Below are 16,868 nucleotides of genomic sequence, written 5' to 3' on the forward strand. Positions count from 1 at the left end.
AATGCCCCAAAGATGTATTAGAATGTCCTCTAGAATTAAGGTATATGTGTGTGTGAGAGACAGAGACAGAGACAGACAGAGACAGACAAAGAGTCAGATTTATATACATTTTACCGCAGTGGCGATGGTTGCTGTGGAATTGGGGGGACACGTCCTTGCTAATTTCAGGTCTAGGCAGTAGGCTAATGTTTGTTCCAGTTTGTAGATTTAACATGATAATTTCCACCACTGTTCATACATCTTTTAACCTTTCCCTCGCACCCTTTCCTTGGACTCTTACAGGCAAAGGAAACCTGAGTGATTTGTATCACCAAGCCACCACCCCTACATTTACAGTCTCACAAAAAATTCTAGTCTAGACAATAATTAAAGTCAGAAATGTAGCTTAATTAAAGCACATCTTTCCCAAGCCCTGAGGGCCATTCCTCTGTGCTCACATTCAGCAGTCTACTATTTATGTAGGCTGTTCTGGGGGTTCACGCGGAGGTATCCTCTCAGACACACCCTTGTCTTCCTACCTCTTAGAAGGAATGTGAGAAAGGACCAGGGTCAGAGAGGGCTCATTTACGTGGGTGTGAAGATGAAAGAGGGATGTTTTCCTAAATATGTAAAGGACAAATGTCAAGAATCACAGTGGCATAATCAGCACATCAAGAAAACAGAAACGGAGTTTGATCTATCAGGAGCTCTGTAAACGCTCAAGACAGAGTATGTCCCAGAAATCACAAACCAGCAACTCCAGGAGTTTTGATGGCCTTCAGATAGATTCTAGTTGGCCTACAAATTATTATTTTAAAATTACAGCTAGCATTTCAAATGGGGAGATTTATGTAAAAATCAGATTTCCAGCTTTTTAAAAATAATTTGAAAAACACACACAGAGCCAGCTCTTTCTGGCAACAATTGCTGGTGCTGAGGAACAGCTACCTCCTCCCGGCATTCAGCAGGACACACTCCCCAGTTCACCCACATCCTCATGAATCCCTGCCGCTCTGACACAATGAGATCCAGGGGCAGTCCTATTTATTAGCATGCAATTGATTTTGTTTTTCTCACTCCTGCCAGGCTTCTATTTTTTTTATATTCACCTGCGTGACCTTCACAGACATTTGGGTTTAAGACCCCACTCACCTCCCACTCACTCCTGAAACACTACCCTTGGCCTATGCCTTACCGAAGTCACTCCTTTGGCTAGAATTCCTCTTTCCTTTCAGCTCACTGGTGCCTTGTTAGAAAATGCATCCAGGTTCAATCTTGGAACTACCTTAAAGTCATCATAAGCTTTTGAGAGAAGAATAGAATGATAATATGTAGAAAAACAACTGCATTTGGAGGCAGTTGTTGTAAACTTGGATTCAAGTCCCAGAAATAAATGGATTGTTAGAAGCATGTGGGTTCAGATCCCAGGTCCTTGAATTTCTAGTTTGAGATCCTAAGCAATGTATTTAACCTCTCTGAAGCTCTTTCCTTATCTGGGAAATGTAAATATTTACCCTGCCTGACTCACAGGGTTGTTGTGAAAACCAAAGACTATAATCTAAGAAGGTGAGAAGACTAAATCAACTTAAAATAATTTGAGGGTATGGGGGGAAGGGATAAATTATTAAATTACTTTGGATGGTTTGGCAAAAAACACACCTTACCAAATTTTCCAAATGTGCTCTCTGAAAAAGCAAACAAGATAATATGATTCATCTAAGCCTGTGGGTCATTTACCAAATGTATAGAAGTGTTTTAAGAGTCTAGATGACTTTTCTCTATAACCCTCTGGGAGACCCAACTACCTACACTTCTTCCTGTCACAGTGTCTACACTGCCCACTGGTAAACAAGTGCCATATATAAGCATTTTGTAATTGGTTCATGACATATATCTGGTATGTACAATATATACTCTACTGTGTGTATTTATAGGTGTACCTATGACATTTTGATCTGTGGGACCTAAAAAAGAGAGATTATGTAGAAATTGGTCACAAAACAAGTAACTCTTTTAAATTGTTTAAATTTTTTCCAAATACGAAAATGATATTTATTATAAATACTTTGGCTGTGGCCATAATTCTTGTTGTATGTATGTGTCATAGATAAACACTGTTAACATTTGATGAATTTCTTCTCCAGTCTTTTCTCTATGTATTTTTTATTTAATTTACTATTTTTTCAAAAATCACTATTTTAACTGGCTATATAATATTTCATTTTATGAATGTATTATTTTATTTCTTGGATTACAATGGTGAATGGTGAAGGTGCATTTTACTTATTATGCTATTAATATATAAGAATTAAAGATAAATTCAGTAATACAAAAACATACAATAAGAAACAAGTTATCTCATGTTAGTGGTAGGACTTTCTTTTTTTTTTTAAGATTTTTATTTATTTATTCATGAGAGACACAGAGAGAGAAAGACAGAAAGAGGCAGAGACATGGGCAGAGGGAGAGGCAGGCTCCATGCAGGGAGCCCAATGTGGGACTCGATCCCGGGACTCCAGGTTCACGACCTGGGCTGAAGGCAGGCAGTTAACCACTGAACTACCCAGGCCTCCCAGTGATAGGACTTTCAAACTTTTGTTTGTATGCACATATATGCAGATGAAGATGTGCATTTTTAAAAATAAGTTCATGATACACATTTATTTTTAGCCTACATTTTCCACTTCCTGTATCATAGGATCATCCCTATCAACTAGATCTACATCAATTTTTCTTGTTTGCTTGTTTGTTTATTGGGAGAGAGAGTGTGTGTGTACATGCACAAGCTGGGGGAGGGGCAGAGTGAGAGAGAGAGAGAGGCAGAGAATCTCAAGCAGACTCCAAACCCACCATGGAGCCTGATGTGGGGCTTGAGCCCACCAACCCAAGATCATGACCTGAGCTGAAATCAAGAGTTGGTGGCTTAACAGACTCAGAGTCAGGCACCCAGGAACCCCTTGATCTACATTAGTTTTTAATGGCTATATAGTATTCCCTCATGTGGTTGTACTATCATGTATTTAACAATCACCTACTAATGGGTTTTGGATTATTCTCAGTTTTCACTAGCATGAGTGTAACTGGTAAATATCCTATACATGTCCTTTGTAGACTTGTTGATTATTTTTAAAATACAATCTTAGAAGTGCACTGCTGAGTCAAAAGTATGCTCTCTCCCATTCAAATTTCTCCCCCTCCACATTTGTGCCAATTACACTCCAATGAAGAGTAAATGAGAATGCCTGATTTCTACCTCCTCATCAATGGAACAGTTTCATCTTTCCTAATAGTTAAAATAATATATCATTATTTTCATTTGTATCCTTTGATTCCTAATGAGAATGAACATCTGTTCAAATGCTTCTTAGCCATTTGCATTTCTTTTTGGTGAACTGCATTTCATTTCCATTAACCATTTTCTATTCGGGGACATCATCTTTTTCTTGTTGATTTACAAGAGCTCTCTCTATTCCATGATGTATTTGATCACTCTTCTATTGATAGATAGTTGTTTTCCATATTTTATTACTATAAATATAGTAATGAATATTTTTATAAGTAGGTATTTGTCCACACCGCATATTATTTCTATTGAACAGATAAAATTAGAATAGATTAAAATACTCTAACACATGTTGCTAAAAGGCTTTCCATAAAAGTCATGCCAATTTTTACTCCCACCATCAGATTATGAGAAAACCTACCTCAGAGCAACCCGTTTCAAATCCAATCAGAGCATTACAATAGGATGCAGATCCAGACATAAAAGAGCATGACTTGTAAATCACAGAGGCAGGTGACAGTCCGTCCTGCTATAGGATTTCTAAAAGCCAGGAAAGAAGAGGAGGACATGGACATTTTGGTAGAACTGAAACGGAGAGGCATATAATCTTTATTTCTTTTAGAATATGGCCTAAACCTATCACCTTCACAGCTCACTGAAATTACATGATTGCTGCTTATTGATAATAAGAAACCTGATTAACACATTCAACTTCCAACCTTTCCATATTCCTCCAACTAAGTCCAATCACTTATTGTGAAGATACCTGTCTCTCTTAGAAATGCACAAATGCCAACGAATCCAAAGAAACAACACAGCCTCTTCCCGGTGAGGAGGTGAGAGTAGGGACTCCTGAAGCCAGACCTGGATGACAGGATAGAGTAACAGTTCTGTGCTTTGCCAATCAAAGTACAGAAAAGTGTTTTAGACAGAAATTTAAGCCAGTGAAAACATGCATATTTTACTCATTTGGCAAGTAAACAAATGAAACACTTTGCAACACCAAACTCAAATCAATGCTCTTCCAATAACCAAAAACCAGCAGGTTCTCGGTTTGAAGTACTTTTCCCAGTGAACAAGTCACACCATCTGGCATAAATTATAGCACGTGGGGGAATGGCAGCAGCAAGCAGGCTGGTAATGTCTAATGCAGAGAGCTGATAAGAAATGTCTAATTAATGGTTCTGAAGTACTTTCAGGTATAAATCTAATAACAACATTAACTAGCATCATCAGCCAGTTAAGGCAATTAAGAATTAACAGCCTATTTTTCTTCTTTCAAACACAGGTTATCACAGCAAAAGAATCCTAAGAAGCAAAACTTCACCAGTAATATATTTTTGTTGTATGTATATTTTTAAATATAAGCTATAATTTATATATAAATGAAAAATTCAGTTCTATGTCTTTTCCATTATAATTTGGCTGATTTTATTTGTTCTTCCCACCTGTTACTGGTTATGGATCATATTATAATAACCATTTTCTTTTTTTGTAAGATTTTGTTTGCTTAATTCATGAGAAACACACAGAGAGAGGCAGAGACATAGGTAGAGGGAGAAGCCGGCTCCTTACTTGGAACAGAACTCAATCCCAGGACCCCGGGATCATGACCTGAGCTGAAGGCAGACACTCAACCACTGAGCCATCCAGTTGCCCTATATTCACCATTTTCTAACCAAAAGCATCAAGCTCACCATGAAGACTCTACTACACATCATGACAGTTTCTTGCAAATGGTGTTATCTTTGTCTTTTGTTTAAGTAGGAACATTTCAGAGTCTAATTATTAATGGTACTGCTCTGTTGTGTTTCATTCCATTTGGTTCTTAATCCCCCCTGGGACTCTGACGATTCCAGGGACTTCTAAATCATTTTACTAACTCAGACCCCTTTTCTATACTCCAAGCATGTGCTTCTCAATACTAATTGGTAATTTCCACCTAATATCCTACACATAGCTCAGCCTCACATACCCAAAGCCCAGCTCTCAAAGTTCCTCTACTCCCACCTGATAAAAGAAGAAACCTACTTCTTCTTTTATCTCTTAGTTAATGATGTCACCAGCCTGAGTCAGTGAAGTTCTAAAGGTCAGCCACCTGTTTCTCCTTTCTCACATCTCTTCCTCCTTCTACATCTATCTATCTCTGCTGACCCAGTTTTAGCGTGCCTGATCTATCTGCCAAACTATCTCCATACTATGATATTGGTTTGTGTCCACCTCAATTCTGGGGAGGGTGATCACCACTGCTTACTTACTGCTACCATCCCCAGGCTTTCCTCTACCTACACCTTGACAGGGCCACCAACAAGCTGTTTCAGAAATAATGATACTATCACATCTTTGTTCTTCTTAAAGCCCTTGCTCATTTCCCATAGCCAACAGTATAGAACTGTTCCTGGATGAAGATGTATTTGTCAGTGCAAGGGAATAAAACACATTTAAGACTGTGATTGCTTGATTCACAATTTTAAAACATTTGACTTGTGGCATACGGACGTCTATTTGCACTCTTGTCTATTGCTCAGAAATGAGTAAGGTGAACCTAACTCAGAGGAGTCCAGTAACTCTGATTTTCCCCTTAGCATATTTTATAAATAACAGATTTATTGAGATATAAATCACATACAGTAAAATTATCTTTTTCAAATAAAGAGCACAATTCAATATTTCCTAGTATATCCATGGACATGTGCAAACATCATCAATATCTAATTCCAGAATATCTTATTACCCTCCCCCCAAAATGCCGGGTTCCAGAATATTTTATTACCCTAAAAAGAAACGCCATGTTAATTACCAATCACTCCCCAATCTCTCTTTTTCCTAGCCCCTAACAACCACTAGTCTAATTTCTATATGTATTTGCCTATTTTGGACACTTCAGATAAAATGGAATTATATAATATGTGGCCTTTGGTGTCTATCTTCATTTGTGTAGCATAATGTTTTCAAGGTACATCCACATTTAGTATGTATCAGTATTTAATTCCTTTATATGGCTTGATATTATTCCATTATATGGATATACCACATTTGTTTATCCATTTATCAGTTGGTAGACATTGGGTTTGTTCCACTTTTTGGTAATTATGCATAATGCTGCTAAGAACACTCATGTACACATTTTTGTATGAACATATGCTTACAATTCTCTTGGGTATATACTTACGAGAGGAATTGCTGGGTCAAACAGGAAATCAATTTTTAGCACTTTGAGAAACGGCCAAATCTTTTCTAAAATGGCAGTACCATTTTACATTCCCTACCCGCAATATATGAAAGTTTTAATTTCTCCACATCCTTGCCAACATTTATTATTGTTTATTTTTTCTAATTACAGTCATCCTAGTAGGTATGAAGTGGTATCTTATTTGGTTTTGCTTTGTGTTTGCTCTAGTGACTAATGATGCTAAGCAAATTTTCATTAGTTGTTTATCTTCTTAGGAGAAATGACTTTGAATCTTTTTCACATTTTTCAAATGAGTTACTTTTCTTCTTGTGAGTGAGTGGCAGGAGTTCTTTATATATTCTGGTTGAGTAATATTCCATTCTATGGAATACAAGTTTCTTCTCAGATATATGCTTTGTAGATACATTCTCCCATTGTGTGGGTTGTCTTTTCACTTTTTTTGAAGATGTCCTTTGAAGTACAGAAGCTTTTAATTTTTATGAAGTCCCATTTAACTTTTTTTTTTTTTTGCTTTTGTCATTTGCTTTTGGTGTAATATCTGAGAAAACCGCCTAATCCAAGATCAAAAAGATTTACTCCTGTTTTCAAGAGGTTTTTATAGTTTTAGCTCTTAAATTTATCTAGGTCTGTGATTCATTTTGAGTTAATTTTTGTATAAGGTCTGAGTTCAGGGTCCAACTTCATTCTTTTACATGTGGATATCTATCTGTTCCAAAGCCCTTATGTTAAAAAGACTGTTCTTCATTTCCACTGAATTGCCTTAGCACACTTTTCAAAAATCAACTGGCCATAAATAGGAGGGTATATTTCTCAGTTCTATTCCACTGATATATAGATCTAGTCTTATGCTAGTGATAACACGCTTTTTTATTATGGTTGCTTTTAAAATCAGGAATTAGGGGGTACCTAATTCTGAATGGCTCAGTCGGTTAAGCTTCTGACTCTTGATTTCTTTTTTTTCTTTTTTTTTTTTTGTTGACTCTTGATTTCAACTTAGGTCATGATCTCAGGATTGTGAGATCGAGCCCCATGTTGGGCTCCAAGCTCAGCATGGAGTCTTACTTGAGTTTCTTTCCCTCTGCCCCTCCCCCAGCTCATGCACTTGCCCTCTCTCTTGCTCTCTCTCAAATAAATAAATCCTTAAAAAAAAAATAAATCAAGAATTAGAAGTTTCAACTTTGCTTTTCTTTTCAAAATTGTCTGTACTATCCTGGGTCACTTGCATTTTCATATAAATCCTAATATTAGCTTGTCAGTTTCTGAAAAAAAAATCAGCTTGAATTTTGATGATTGTGTTGAATCTGTAGATAAATTTCAGATAATATTGCTATCTTAACAATATTAAGTCTTCCAATGTGCATGCATAGGGTATCTTTCTATTTATTTAGGTCCTTTATAATTTCATTCAACAGTAGTTTTCAGTGTACAAGGCTTGAACATCTTTTTTTTTTAATTTCTTCCTAAATATTATATTCTTTCAGATGCACTTAAATTGCATTATTTTTCTTAATTTCAGTTTTGAACTATTCATTGCTGTTATATACACATACAATTGATTTCTGAATATTGATTTTGTATCCTATAACTCTGCTGAATTCATTTATTACCTCTTTTTTTTTAGTGGATTCCTTAGGATCCTCTCTGTACAAAACCATGTCAACAAATAGAGATAGGTTTTCCTCTTCATCTCAAACTTGGCATCTTTTCTTTCTTTTTCTTGTCTAATTGTTCTGGCTAAAACTACCATACAATGTTGGAGAGAAGTGGGAAGAGCTGACATCTTATCTTTTTCCTGATTTTAGGGGGAAAGGTTTTTTATTGTCAAATGCAATGTTAGCTATAAGTTTTTTGTAAATGCTCTTTATCAGGTTGAGGGGATTCTCTTCTACTCCTAGTTTATATAAAGTTTTCATCATCAATTTTTTATTCTATCAATGTGTTATTATATTACATTGATTATTTTTCATGTGCATAACTAGTCTTACATCCCTGGGATAAATCATCTTACTTAGGCCAGTGTATAATCCTTTTTATATATTGTTGATTTGTTTTACTAGTATTTTGTTGAAGACTATAGTATTTATATCCATAAGGCATGTTTTTCTGTAGGTTTTGTTTCTTGTATCTTTCTCTGATTTTGGTATCAGAGTAACACTGGCCTCATACAATGAGCTGAGAAATGCTTCATTCTTCCAAAACTCTCTTTTGGAAGAATTTGTGAAAGATTAGTATTAATTTTTCTTTAGATATTTGAATGAATTCATCAAGTAGCTACCTTGCTTGGGCCTTTTCTTTGTGCTATGTTTGTTGATTACTAATTCAATATTTTTAATTCATAAAAGTCTATTCATATTTTCTATTTGTTTTTTAGTCAATTTCAAGAATTTTGAATAAGAATTTTGTGTCTATGAATTTGTCTATTTCAACTACGTTGTCTAATATAACAATATACTTGGTTTAATACCTACTTTATTTCAGTATTATACATAAACTTTGCTTGATTATAGCTCTATTAACTACTTTGTCCTTTTGTTATCATACACATTACAAATTCATCCACATAGTTTTATGAAAAAAACTTACAGCTTTGTCTTATAGGCATCTTTTAAATCAGGCAGAAGATAAAAAGAGTTACAAACAAAAACACAATTGCCATGTCTTTTATATTTTACTAATGTTCTTTATTTCTTTATGTGGGTTCAAATTAGTATCTAGTGTTTTTTCATTTTAGCCAGGCGATCTTCCTTTAGTATTTCATGTAGGAAAATTCTGTTAGGGGTGAATTCTATCCGTTTTCTTCATCTGGTAAGGTCCTCATTCCTCCTTCATTTTTAAAGAATAGTCTTGCTGGGTATAAAATTCCTGGTTGATGATTTTTTCTTTCAGTATTTTGAATATGTCATCCCATAGCTTTTGTACTTCATGGTTTCTCCCATCTAAGTCCTAACCAGGCTCCACCTTGCTTAGCTTCTGAGATCAGATGAGATAGGGCACGTTCAACTTCATGGTCTGATGAGAAATTGGCTGTTAATATTAATGAGACAAATATATACACTTCTGTCTTGCTGCTTTCCAGATTTTTTTTATTTTTGGCAATATGATTATGATGTATCTCAATGGATTTCTTTGATTGAACCCAACTTGGAATCCATTGAGCTGCTTAGAGGTGTAGATTCATGTTTTACAATATATGTGGGAAATTTCAAGCCTTATTTCTTTAAGTACTCTTTCTGTCCCTTCCTATCTCTCTTTTCCTTCTCATTCTCCCATTATGTTGATGCACTTGATAGGCGTACCACTAGTCTCTGAATTTCTACTTACTTTTTTCATTCTCTTTTTCTTTCTGTTCATACATTGAATAATCTCATTTGATATGTCTTTAAGTTTTCTCATTCTTTTGCCTACTCAAATTTGCTACTGAATTGCACTAGTGAATCTTTCATTTTAGTTATTGTACTTTTTCAGCTCCAAAATTTCAACTTGGTTTTTCCCATGATTTATCTTTATTAATATTCTTCTGTTTGCTGAAACATTCTTCTTATATTTTATTACTTAAGTCATGATTTCCTTTAGTTCTTTGAACATATTTATGGACAAACATCTTTGTCCAATGAGTCCAATGTCTGGGCTTCCTCAGACATAGTTTCTATTGACTACCTTCCCCACCCCTCACCACCACCCCCGCCCCATCTATGGAACTTTTTTTTTTTTTTTTTTTTTTGCTTTTCTTTTTGTCTCATAAACTTTTTGGAAGGTTGGACATTTAAAATAATATAACTCAGGAGTGCCTGGCTGGCTCAGTTTGTTAAGTGTCTGCCTTTGGTTGGGATCATGAATCCAAGGTGCTGGGATTGAGCCCCACATTGGGTTCCCTGTTTGATGGGCAGCCTGCTTCTCCCTCTCCACCACTGGTGTGCACTCTCTCTCTCTCTCTCTATCTCTCTCTCTAATACATAAAATGTTTTAAAAATAAATAAATAAAAGAATATAATACATCAACACTGGAGATCAGATATCTCTCTGACCACTGTTTGTTGTTTCTGTTTGTTATTGTTGAAATTATTGTTGCTATTTGTTTAGGGACTTTTCTAATCCTATTCTGTAAGATCCATATTCTTTTTAATGCATGATAAGCTTAATGGTCAGCTAATAGATGGGCATATTTTTTTCTTTTAAGATGCCTCAACAAAAAATCTCTTCCAGGCTTTGCTGAAGAGATTTCTGTGTATGGTGAGCCATATCTTCACTTTGCCAGCTATTTACAACTCTTTATAGCTTTCACTCCTTGTTTGTGCAGAGCCAGAAGAGCAACCATAGGTGAGAGACTAGGGCCTTTGTAGGTCTTTCCCAAGAATAAGTACACCTCTACACATGTGCATGTCTTTTATATTCCCAGGGAGATATGTGAGTTTTTCAAAGCCCCGATGGACATCACATTTTCCAATTGTTAATTTAATTTTTTTTAATTTTCATCCTTTTTGCCCCAACTCTTATTCCTGCTTGAAGCAGCTGCAATGTTAAACAACTGCTTTGATTGTTTTTGACAAGTGTCCCTGGAGAAAGGTTTTCTGCACTGAATGAGTTCTGAACCAGGTCAAATAATGACAAGACCTAGAAGTGGGAGTTCCTAGAGAGCCAACAGACAGGTCAAATCATGACAACTCCCTAGGAATAAGTCTCTTTGTGGAGCTCCAAATAGATTTTGACCACTCCAGTGGCTTCTAGGCTACTGTTTTTCAGAACTACCATGGATGGCAAAACTGCTCATTTTTAAAGCTCTGTCAAAGCTGGAAAGATGGGAATGAGAATGTGGCAAGTTAAATGACAGAGCTCGTGTTCTTACTGAAAGTCAGGTATTTTTTTTCTCCTGAATAAGTGCTCCTTGGATTGTTGCAAGCCTTTGTTTAATTTCCCAAGTTCTACAAATGTTGATTCAATCATTTTTGTTCATGTTCGCCTTGCTTTTATTAAGTAGTAGAATTTCAGAGGTATTTACTACACCATTCCAGAAATACTTCTCTTTCTCCTTAGCATTTTACAGCTACCAAAGTCAAGACTTTATGTGTTTTATCTCATCATATACATCGTTATCAAGTAATCTTTGTTGAGTACTCCAACCCTGGTCAGAGCCTCTTTTTTCAGAGGTATCTTTGAATCCTTTAAAATTTTTAAGTGTAACCATAATTTTCAACTTGTTTTCTGCCATCAAAGGACAAGTACAACTGCTACCAAATGTTAATGTGTTTAATAGAGATAAAATAAAGTAGAAGTTTAACCAAATAGAACACAAAAATTTGAAATTTTTAATCAAACATATAGTATGAGGCTGGAGGGTTGTGCCTTATAAATGATAGATTCTGTCCTTTAGAACTTTTTGTCCTTAAGAGCAATGTTTGATACCTTTAATCACTGTGGATCTAGACCTTTCCTACCCCTTTACATGCTCATTTATAGACACATAAATTCATTGTTGATAATCAGCAATGTTAGCAATGATGACCAAGGACCTGTACTGATGGCTAGATTTCACCTTACTAAGACATAAAGCTGATAATGCAATAGATTGAGCTGATGATTAAATAATTAACCTATTAATTAATAGATGCACTAGGATAGAAACAAAACTGGAAGGTCTTAGGTGAAGGAACAACAACCAGAAAAATGTTATAACTACATGCTATAGTAGTTATAACATGGGTTATAACTACATGTTAATAGTACAAACTTAGGTTTTAGAAAGTTGTGGAATTGAATCTGGCTCCACCATTCATCAGTTCTGTGACTTGAGGAAGTCACTTTACCACACAAAGCCTCTGATTCTTCTCTGTAAATGAAATAACACCGACTTTATCAGGCTATTTTGCAGATTGAGCGAGTCAATGAATTTATAGCACTTACTGTAGTATATATCTAATCCCTTAGCAAATGATAATACTAGGAAGCAACCAGAATATTCCCATCCCTAAACAGATTGGCTCACTGCAGCTATATGAGTATGTTTCCATTTTGAAAAACAAGGTATGGTTCAAAAGTGAGAGTACTTACTGCCTGTGGGTAGTCTCCTGTCTCTCACCATAGAGACATGCCCCAAGCTGATTCATATCCATTAATCTCTCTCATGTATGCCCCATGCTACCCTCCTATAAACCACAGACTTCCAGGAAACATGCCATTCATTCACTCATGCCTCTATTCTCGTGGTCAACATTTATTGGGCATGTTACACATGCTGGGCACTAGTCTTGGCATTAGTATATGGTGATGAGCAAGCAGACAAGATTCCTGCCCTCATGGGCAGTAACTTCAAATAGGGGATGGGGGTAGATTCTGGTGACTCCAATAGAGTAGTAGAGACTAAAAAACCTAAGGCGGTATTACTTGACACTTTGATAGCTTAAGTTCTTCCACGATCCAGATTTCACCCAGGAGAACCTCCCCACACACATCAGTGGGATTTTAAATTCTGAGTGAAGATCATGAGATAGATGTTTCTACTATTCCTGTCAGAGGCTTATTATGCAGTCTCTTTAGCAAGGAGTATCCTGTCCTAGCTTCATATGATTCAAGAAACAGAGATTCTCACTTTGGTAGAAGAGATGATGGTGTGACCCTAGAGCTGGCAGGGGTGGCATCAGCTTCCCAATTCCAAACTTTGTACAGTGACAAACACACAGTGGCAAATTCTGTTGTGTCATTCTGAGCATTAGCTCAGAAGCTCTGTCTGCCTCCCAACTCCTACAAGATTGTATATGTCCCCTAAAACCAGTATGAAATCCCTTCCTCCTTAAACCAGCTGCAAGGGATTACATTATCTGTTACTGACTTCAGAGCACTACAGGGAAATAAATCGTAGAAAGATAAATAAATAAACAAGGCACACATTCCCTGTAAGAAGTGCTCTAAAAGAAGGGTGATGTAAGAAGAGGAAAGGTTTTTCCGAGGGAGTGGCCCCAATGTCTCCTTGAGCAAGTTAACTGAAACAGAGACCTAAGGAAGGGAAGGGCTAAGAGAAGAAGACAGGGAAAGAGATTTCCAGATCAAGCAAACATCAGGAGCAGAGGCCCAGATTCGGAAAAGAATTCCTTGTATTCCATCCTCAGCAAGAACAGCAGTGTGACTGGAAGTTGAGAACAAATGGTACAAGATGAGACTAGAAACCTAAGCAGATTCTATAGCTGCTCAGAGTGTGACCAGCAGCAGACTGGGCCACAACTATTTGCTGAGGATCCATAATGAGATTAGCCCAAAATGTAAGAGTAAATGTTAGAAAATTTGTACCAATTTGATATTGTCACAGCAGTCGAGCAACACTTCTATCACATTTAATAAAGCTATCAGTCAAGAACACACTGGAAATTTAAACAAAAACAAAAAACTGGTCCTTCACCACAGAGAGTTTGAGAAGCACTGTTCTCCATGTCTTACCTCTCAAATTTACCTGCGAAGGGCCAGGTAGTATATGTCTCAGGCTTTGGTGGGCTGTAGGGACTCTATTGCAACTACCCACCCTTGCCGTGGTAGCACAAAAGTGGCCACAGGCAGTATGTAAATATAGAGGCATGGCTGTGTTGCAATAAAACTTTATTTATAAAAATACAGCATAGGCAGATTTTGGCCTGTCATGCGGTAGTTTATCAACCCTGTTCTAGGCCACAGTAAGGAGACTGTTGTACCCGATAAAGCCATAAATACAGCCGCTTAACCATTGTATGTTAATTATGCTTTGATTTAAAAAAAAAAAAAAACCCTTCCTGCTTAATTGAGATCATCCCTCACTCTTGATCCTTTCCCATCATGCCTGCAAGTATTTGTAAAGTCTTTGCTTCCATGACTCTGAGTCAGAAACAAATCTTGGGGCTCCTCCTAGCTCCAAATCAGCATTCTCCTCATGGTGACCCTGGAAATGAAGTCTCTGTTTAAGGGCAGGGTCCCCTTTTGTCTATTACCTGCATCCTCAAGGAATGAAGATGACAAGTTTCACCCTGTGTTGTCCTGATGAGCCAACCTACGGCCCCAAGGGGTCACAGCCTTACATTCTCCAGGACCTGGTCAAACCTAGGTCCACGTTGCTCTCTGAGTCATTAGGCCACCTCAGAGCCAATTTCCTGCAGCATACTACCCCATTTTTCTTCTGTACAAAGTTAGATTTCTAAGTCCCAATGTACTTCTGTGGCCACTGCCCATCTCTGGCTCTTTTGGTATGTCTGAAATGGTTGTGTTGGACAAGCGGCCCACCACATGTGTAGCCTTGTTTTCCTCTGGGCTCAGACACTGCCACAGGCAGGAAAGCTTTCTGCATTCACACATGTCTCCATTTACACAGCACCCACTTCATAAACACCGCCCAACCCCCGTACAGTAGAAGGCGTTATTCTCTCCCCCACCTGGAGCATAGACCGCTGTATGAGGAGGTGCACTCCTTCCAGTAGGTCTCACACACAGAGGGTATAGAGCGGACGCAGTTCTCGCTGAAATCTCTTTTATTTAAGATTTCTTTCACTGACTCATGACAAACTTAACGGGTTAAAAAAAAAAAAAAAAAAACTCTGCTGTTGCAAGTTTCCTTAAAATATCCCTTCTGGGCCTACCACCGTTTATCTTGGCAGCAGGTAGCTTGGAGAGTTTTGGAAAGTCTCAGCTTGGCATAGCCTCAGAGCTACTGGCACATTAAAGATTAATAAAGCGCATTTAACTGAGCTCAGGACGCTGCAACGTGATCCTTCACCGTGAAATGTGCAAGATTCTTTGTTTGCAATGAACAAAACTGGAGCCAAAAAGGGCCTCCCGTGTCGAGCTAAGATAGGAAACAATCAGGAACTTTATGTGGCCTTCCCTGTAAATTGATGGGTAGGAATCAACGCCCCTGCTCAGCCACACTCTCGTACTTAGTTCTCAGGAATTTAAGATGGGCATCCGAGGACGGTGCACACACCTGGGCATCGAGTGAGCTGCAGAACCACCGACAGTCCTAGGGCGGCCGCCGCCTTAAGAGTGCACGAGACGGCTGCCTGCAAACAAAACTCCTAATCGAGCAGGTTCTCCAATCAAAGTCCAGATCAAGCAAAGCACTTCGAGAACGTTTTGGACACGGCTTTGGTAAAACGGAAGGCTTTGCGCCCGAGGGGGTATTAACCTGGGGAAGAAGCAAACGCCCCTCGCCTGCAGAGTGCGGGGCCGGCCGCGGAAGGACCGGGCGCCGAGTTGGATGGAAAAGGAAAAACTAAAGCAGCCCGTGCATCCGGAGGGTCGGTGCGCGAGAGGCCGCCCTCCGCTCTGCACCTCGGGACACCTGGACCCCCGCCACAAATGACTGGGATGGATCTGCGGGGGCAGACGCTGAAAAAACGTGTCCCTCGGGGTCGTGCAGGGCGGGGGGGGGGGCACGTGCTGGCAACGCCGCGCGCCTGTTTGCGCAGCGCGAGCCCCGGTGCGCGGGGACCCGGCGGCGACCCCCGCGCAGCGCAGCGCAGCCCGAGCCCCAGCCCCAGCCCAGCCCAGCCCGAGCCCGCGGGGCGCCCCGCTGCTCCGAGCTCCGCGCGCACGCCGGCACCGGGGGGGGGGGGGGTGGAAAAAAAAGGAAGAGAACAAGAAAATTCTGTCCTTACCGAGGAGGCATAGGAGGCAGGGGCGGTGAGTGTTTCACGTTAGCTCACCCGGGGCTTTTTCGCTTTCATTCGGTCAGGGCTCTAACCGCTTAGTGATGCGAGGCCCCGGGGGTGCTCGGATCCTCCTTCGAGAGTTTTGATCCCTGGCCTCCCCAGCCCGGGTCTCACAAACACCGCTGTGTTCTGTCAATATTTGCATGCAGCACCACGTCGGGCAGCCGGCCAACCCCCGCAGTTTCAAGAGGCAAGGGGGGAAAACTGACACCCTAACCAACAGGCTGCCCTCTTTTGTGTCTTCCGAGGTGGCGCTCCAAGTGTCATCTTGGATTCCTACGGGAGCTAAAGCGACCCTCTTTTTTTTTTTTTTTTTTTTTTCTTTTTTGGTGACTTTCTCCACTGCACAACCCCCCACCCCACCCCACCCCACCCCCAAACGCCAGGCCCGGCTGCCCGAGCTGGGCTCCGCAAAGTTTGTGTTTTTGTCTCCCTGCCCCGAAGTTCTCCGCACAACCAACCGCCCGGCTTGCCTCTCCACCAGCTGCACTTTAAATGTATTTTAATTGGCTGGAATGTCGAAAGAATCCATTTGGCAGTCGTTTGCATGTGAAGCACGCCCAGGGCAGCTGAAAGAGGCCCCAGAAGCGGCCGATTACTTCATCAAAAGCTGCAGCTTGAATGCCATTGACTCCTACATAACTACAGTGAACTCGATTCTATAGGCAAGAAGGAGTAATTAATAATTTGCTGAGAAAATTCTTCATTCATCTAAGAGCCAAAAACGCAAAGGGGAGAAAAAAAAATCCCTGCA

At 39.1% G+C, this 16,868-nt stretch overlaps 1 protein-coding gene across 1 annotated transcript in view; it reads right to left on the reverse strand.

The window, feature by feature from the left end:
• Positions 1-16,381, reverse strand: part of NCKAP5 (NCK associated protein 5) — a 966,791-nt gene extending 950,410 nt beyond the window's left edge. The window contains exon 1 of the mRNA XM_072788976.1: positions 16,061-16,381. The gene's annotated coding sequence lies outside the window, so the exon portion shown is untranslated. The remainder of the gene's footprint in view (positions 1-16,060) is intronic.
• Between the last annotated feature and the right edge of the window lie 487 nt (positions 16,382-16,868).

This window comes from Canis lupus, chromosome 20, assembly GCF_048164855.1.
Source record: "Canis lupus baileyi chromosome 20, mCanLup2.hap1, whole genome shotgun sequence".
Classification (NCBI taxonomy): Eukaryota; Metazoa; Chordata; class Mammalia; order Carnivora; family Canidae; genus Canis; species Canis lupus.